This window comes from Saccopteryx leptura, unplaced genomic scaffold (genome assembly GCF_036850995.1).
Source record: "Saccopteryx leptura isolate mSacLep1 unplaced genomic scaffold, mSacLep1_pri_phased_curated manual_scaffold_16, whole genome shotgun sequence".
In the NCBI taxonomy this organism is placed as follows: Eukaryota; Metazoa; Chordata; class Mammalia; order Chiroptera; family Emballonuridae; genus Saccopteryx; species Saccopteryx leptura.
In genome coordinates, this window is record NW_027095698.1 from 2,285,283 (window position 1) to 2,292,536 (window position 7,254).

A 7,254-nucleotide genomic window follows, 5' to 3' on the forward strand; every position below is an offset into this window, starting at 1 on the left:
ATTCTCTGGTGAAAAAATAAAATCTTTAAAAAGTTTTCTCCTTTTTCACAATGAAGGGAAGCTCATTTCCTTACCTTGATCCAGTTCTAAACTATAAAGGCCAGCCTTTGTTATAAGGTAAAATAAACAACTCCAAAAAACCCCCTGACACTCAGCCAATTAGGTAAATATTAACTTGGTTAAAGGCAAATACTTCTGGGGAAGTTTTTGAACCACCAATAAATCACACACATTAGTTTGTCTTTACCACGTGTGGCTCTCTTGTGCCTACTGGAGTTTTCATTAGGAGGAAGCAGAAGTCAAGAGATGTTATTTTGCTTTTCCTCTCTTTCTCCACCATTGTGGTATGTATGGTTGACTTTGTTCCTTTCCATGTCTTGTTACAAAAACTTTCAGGATCAAATAATTACTGGCTGTGAAGATGGGGCCATGATGAAGAAAGTGGCTGCAGAAGTCAATGTCACTTTTGAAGATCAACAAAAAAATAATCAGATTGACTAGGAATACAAGTAGAATCATAGACCTGAAGGAAGAAAAATGTAATATAGAAACAACTCCAAACTTTAGAAGATGCCTGTGAGGATATGCTTGCAGATGACAACTGCCTAATGGTACCTTATCAAATTGGTGATGTTTCCATTAGCCATTCTCAAGAGGAAACACAAGAAATGTTAGAAGAAGCAAAGAAATATTTACAAGAAGAAATTGATGCCTTAGAATCCAGAGTGGAGTCAATTCAGGTGTTAGCAGATTTGAAAGTTCAATTATTTGTAAAATTTGGGAGTAACACAAACCTTGAAGATGATGGAAGTTAAGCATTTTTTATTACTACTTTAAAAAATTTTAATACACTTTAATATTGTTTAAATGATCATTTCCCTTCAAATGATATGAAAAGCAAAACTTAAAAATCTTTTTTATTTATTTAATGGAAACTTGCCTATTTGCACATCTTGCTTATTTATTTTATATTTTTAAAAGAAGACAATCTTCATGTATGTGTTTTTCATGACAGTATGTCAAGTTTAGGAGTTTTTTGTCATCTTATTGAAATCAGGTAAGGGGAAAAGAGTAATTACTGGCCAGGAAACAATAGCAGAATTGTCCCATTCTCGAATAGATTCAGATGAAGTCTGGTAATAAAATAAGATACAACTCCAAAAGGCGACATCGGGGAAGAACCAAGCTGTGTCAATAAGGAATCACATGTGAGATGGCGCACAAATTTAGACTATTTCAAGGTCACCTACACCTTACTGTCTGGACAGTTGAACTTGCTTTATTGGGAAACTGATTTTTCTCTTTGTTTCTTTGCTTCTGCACAAGTAGGTTGGTTCAATAATAAATATGAGAACTTTTGTTTTAAAAAATAAAGAAGTAATTTTGAAAGGGAAAGGAGAGGCCATAGGAAAGACAACAGCAAGGAGTTTTGTTTAGTCAGGAGCAACTTCTGGGCAGTGGACTCTGGGGCAGGAATGAAGAAGAGAGACTATCCCCATCAAAACCTCAGAGAATTAGTTTATGCATATTGACAAATTTATTCTAGTGTTTTATGAAGAAGGCAAAAACCCCAAATAGCCGACACAATATTGAAAGAAAGGAACGAAGTTGGAGGACTGACACTACCCAATTTCAAGGCTTATTTTAAAGCTACTGTAATCAAGACAGTGCAGTATTGGTAAAAGGATAGACAATGGGACAGAATAGCCTAGAAATAGACCCACATAAATATAGTCAACTGATCTGTGGCAAAACAGCAAAGGTGGCGCAGAGATAGTCTTTTCAAGAAATAGAGCTGGAAAAAACGGGCAGCCACATGTTAAAAAAACTAGACACAGACCTTACCTCCTTCACAAAACTAACTCAAAATGGATCATAGACCTGGATATAAAATACAAAACTATAAAACTCCTAGAGGATAACATAGGAGAAACTAGATGACCTTGGGTTTGAATGTGACAGATACAAGACCAAAGGCATGATTCACTAAAGAAACAGTGGATGAGCTGGACTTCATTTAAGTAAAAAACTTCTGCTCTGTGAAAGACAATGTCAGGGAATGAGAAGACAACCATAGACTGGGAGAAAGTATTTGCAAAAGACACGTCTGGTAAAGGACCTATCTAAAGTATACAAAGAACTATAAAACAACTATCTGGTTCAGAAATGGGCCAAAGACATTAATGGATACCTTACTAAAGAAGATATACAGATGGAAAATAGTATATGAAGAAATGCTTCTCATGATAAATTATCCAAGAAATGCAAATTAAAACGACAATGAGATACTACTACACATCTATCAGAATGGCCAAAATCTGGAACACTGAATGCTGACAAGGATGTGGAGCAACAGGAAATCTTATTCATTGCTAGTGAAAATGAAGAATGATACAGTCACAGTGGAAGACAGTTTGGCAGTTTCTTATAAAACTAAACTTACTCATGTCATATGATCTATCAATCGTGTTCCTCAATATTTACCCAGAGGAGTTGAAAACTTATATCCATACAAAAATCTGCAGACAGGTGTTTACAACACCTTTATTATAATTGCCAAGATTTGGAAACAACCAAGCTGTTCTTCAGTGGGTAAATGGGTAAATGCACTGCTACATCCAGACACTGGAATGTTACTCAGTGCTAAAAGAAATGAGCTGTGCTTTGGCTGGATGGCTCAGTTAGACCATCGTCCCAGAGCTCAGAGGTTGCTGCTCAGAGCACAGGTCTTTGTTTCTGTCTCTGTCGCTCTCTTTCCCTCTCCCCCTGCCTTCTTCTCTCTCTAAAATCAACAAATTAAAACAAAAATAAATGAGCTATTAAGCCATGATAAGTCATGGAGGGACCTTAAATGAGGAATATTACTAAGTGAAAGAAGCCAATCTAAAAAGACTATATACTGTATGATTTTAACTCTATGACATTTCTGAAAAAAAGCAAAACTGTGGAGACAATAAAAAGATGCTTATTTTTAATTCAAACGTCTATTCTCAAAATGAAATTGAGCCTACTTTGAAAGCCAAATTTCATGAGACACTGCATTCCAGGATAGTACTTCACCCTGTACAGATGTGTCCCTTCTCCTGCTCGCCCTCGGTCCAAGTCCATCAAACTGGCTCAGTTGTGCAATTCTATTAAGACCCTCTTTTGTCTTACATTTGACATATGCACTTGGCCTGCATATTAGCTCCCCTGGGGGGAAGAATCCTTCCCAGACGGTATCCCTGCCATTTCTAATAAACTGTTTCAGATTTCCCTCTGATATCAGCTCTGATATTCTGTTCATTCGGACCTCAGAAGATCTTGTGACTTCTGAGGTTATCTTATCCTTCATAACAATGTAGTTGTTTTGTATCAGAACAAATATCTATAGATTTTGAAAAATGAATTCAGTTTCAATATTCACTGAGTTATGCTAATTCCCTAGAACCTGAGAACTTTGGTTGTTCTCCAAGAAATGGTCATCTATCATGTTTAACTTGCTTTTCATGTTAAAAAATGTATGAGTTTCCTCTTTCAGCTCTGGCAGAATTATCATTTTACTTCAGGGACCTTACTGGCACAGTAAGCACCCCCAGCTGCAAAGGGGCCACACTCTTGTCATGTTATTCCCCACTGCCAGTGTCAGCCTGAGAAATGGGGTGATATTTTGCTGAAATACATCTCTGCCCCATTTCCCGTACTGAATGACAGTGGTCTTCAAAGAAGGGTATGGACACTCCCCAGGGTAACACAGCGACATTATAAAGTGTGAGGCTGATGTGTACATCCTCAACTTCTCTATGTGCACATTCCTAAAACTGACTTTCTTGAGACAGTACCTGAAGTCCTCACCCCTTTCACAAGACACTTAAAAGTCACTTTAAAGAAAAGTATCTATGGTAAATCCTACCTTGGTGCATTTTCCCAAGTGGCCAAACTGAGTGGCCAAACAAAGGAACAAGATGGACACTTTATTTATTTTTTTTGTATTTTTCTGAAGTGAGAAGTAGGGAGGCAGAGAGACAGACTCCCACATGTGCCCAACCAGGATCCACCCAGCATGCCCACCAGGGGGCGATGCTCTGCCCATCTGGGGCAATGCTCCATTGCAGCTGGAGCCATTCTAGCACCTGAGACGGAGGTCATGGAGCCATCCTCGGTGTCTGAGCCAACTTTGCTGCAATGGAGCCTTGGCTGCAGGAGGGAAAGAGAGAGATCAAGAGAAAGGAGAGGGGGAAGGGTGGAGTAGCAGATGGGCACTTCTCCTGTGTGCTCTGGCCGGGAATCAAACCTGGGACTTCCACACACTGGGCCAACGCTCTACCACTGAGCCAACCAGTCTAGATAAACACTTTGAAGCAAGGTTTTTTTTAAGGTTAAATTTTTATTTTTTTAAATTTATTTTTCAATTACAGTTTAAATTTAATATTATTTTTATTAGTTTCAGGTGTACAGCATAGTGGTTAGAAAATCAGATACTCTTCAAACTATTCTCCTCAATATTTCTAGAACCCAGCTGGCCGCATACATGGTTATTGCAATATTATTGACTATATTCCATATGCTGTGCTTTATATCCACATGACTATTTTGTAACTACCAATTTGTACTCCTTAATCCCTTTTTCACTCAGTCCTCCCACCCCACCCCCTCTGGCAACTATCAGTCTGTTCTCCATATCTATAAGTCTATTTCTGTTATGTTTGTTTATTTATATTGGTCTTCGGACTCCGCATATAAGTGAAATCATATGGTATTTGTCTTTCTCTGACTGATTCATTTCACTTAGCGTAATACCTCTAGGTCCATCCATGCTGCCACAAATGGTAAGATTTCCTTCTTTTCATGGACAATTAATATTCCACTGTGTAAAGGTACCACAACTTTTTAATTTACATTTTTGTTAATGGGCACTGGGTTGCTTCAGTATCTTGGCTATTGTAAGTAATGCTGTAAGGAACATAAGGATGCATATAGTCTTTTTTTTTTCTTTTTTTGACAGAGACAGAAAGAGAGTCAGAGAGAGGGACAGACAGGCAGGAAAGGAGAGAGATAAGAAGCATCAATTATTTGTTGGAGAATTTTAGTTGTTTATTGATTGCTCTCTCATATATGCCTTGATCAGGAGGCTACAGAGCGAGTGACGCCTTGCTCAAACCAGCCAGCAACCTTGGGCTTAAGCCATCAACCTTTGGGCACCAGCCAGTGACCATGGAGTCATGTCTATGATCCCACACTCAAGCCAGCAACCCTGAACTCAAGCTGGATGAGCTTGCACTCAAGCAGGCAACCTTGGGGTTTTGAACCTGGGTCCTCAGTGTCCCAGTCTGACACTCTATCCACCACACCACCTCCTGGTCAGGCAAGGGTGCATATATTCTTTCGAATTAGTGTTTTGGGTGCTTTTGAATATATACCCAGAAGTGGAATCACAGCATCATAAGGCAGTTCATTTTCAATTATTTGAGATCACTCTGTGTACTGTTTGCCATAGTAGCTGTGCAAATCTGCATTCCCACCAACAGTGAATGAGGGTTCCCTTTTCTCCTCATTGTCTCCAACACTTGTTATTTGTTGATTAACTGATGATAGCCATTCTAACAGGTGTGAGATGATGATAGAGCATTATGGTTTTAATTTGAGTTTCTCTGATAATTAGTGATGTTGAGCATTTTTTCATAGACCTATTGGCCATCTGTATGTCCTGTTTGGAGAACATATAGGTCCTCTGTCTACTCAAGTCCTCTGTCTATTTTTTAATTGGATTGTTTACTTTTTTGGTGTAGAGCTATGGAAGTTCTTTATAAATTTTGAATATTAACCTCTTATCAGATGTCATTGGTGAATTCTTTTTCCATTCAGTTGGTTGTCTTTTTGCTTTGTTGATGATTTTCTCTTGATGTGAAAAAATTTTTTTTTGTTTGATGGAGTCCTATTCATTTATTTTTTCTTTTATTTTCCTTGCCAAGGAGAAATATCAGAAATAATATTGCTATGAGAAATGTCAGAGATTTTACTACCTATGTTTTCATCTAGAAGTTTTATGGTTTTAAGTCTTACATTTAAGTCCTTAATCCATTTTGAATTTATTTTTGTGTATGGTGTAAAAAGGTGGTCTAATTTTATTTTCTTTTTTGCATGTATTGTTCCAATTTTCCCAACACCTTTTATTTAATAAGCTGTCTTTACCCCATTGCATGTTCCTAAGTAAGGCATTTTAACAATCTCTCCTAAATTTATTTCATTATGGGATGCATTCTCAATAAGTTTTTTATGTTTGTGTGTAATAACTGATCATAATTTAATAAATGCATGTTGTTTGACCACAATATATAAATAATTATTGTAATAATAAGTCAATTTAGAAGGAAAATATTAATACTTAAGAGAGTTAGGTCATAGGAAAACTTTAAATTTATATAGTTATTTTTGTTCTAGAGAAGTATGATGAGGTAAAAGACTCTAAAATATAATAATATATTACATTAGAACACATTTCCTTTTAGAAAGTGAAAAAGATATATAATTTTTTAGGACAAGAAGAAATGATGCAAAATTTCTTACTATTAAAAGAACTTATTCTTTCATATTTGAAAAGTAGTGGGAATCAAACAACTATGTATCCCATATTTTTAAGATACATTTAAAAGATCATTTAAAAGGTTTATTTAAGGTGTCAATATCTGTAAACTGCTGGAAATTACATCCTTTGGAACATTTAAATATATATTAAAATTTTTTATGTGACAATGTAAAAATGGGAAAGGTAGTATATAATCTGAAGAGTGTTGTTACACTGAATCTAGGTATGAGAGAGAGAAAGAGGAGAAAGAGAGAGAAAGAGGAGAAAGAGAGAAGAGAGGAAGAGTTTGCAAATATTCATACCTGTAAGTTGAATGGCATATTACTGTGGGATCATTCTAGAGGTTAAAATACTGTAGCCTTTTAGTCTAGAAGAATTAAGTCATTTTACCTAGAATTAAGTCATTATAGCCCAATATAAAAGAAATAATTTGAAAGACCGTTCTCAGTCAATTTCCACCTATTACATCCAAGCCATTATATCCAATGTAACAGAATTCACTGTAGGCTTAGACCCTGTGATTTTGACAATACTCACGAGAAGTACTATACTCAAAGAACAGTGAGCAGGCCAAAGTATAGGTAGAGGCAACCAAAACAGTAAACATACAAAGAAAAAATATAGCTATAAATTTCTGCATGAAAGGCCATTTAAAGATGTCAGAATAGAATATTTGCTACAGAAGAGGG

At 36.5% G+C, this 7,254-nt stretch overlaps 1 pseudogene; it reads left to right on the top strand.

Annotated features, from left to right (window-relative positions):
• The first annotated feature begins 429 nt into the window (after window positions 1–429).
• On the top strand, window positions 430–815 carry LOC136386835 (prefoldin subunit 4 pseudogene; annotated as a pseudogene).
• Window positions 816–7,254: the final 6,439 nt, after the last annotated feature.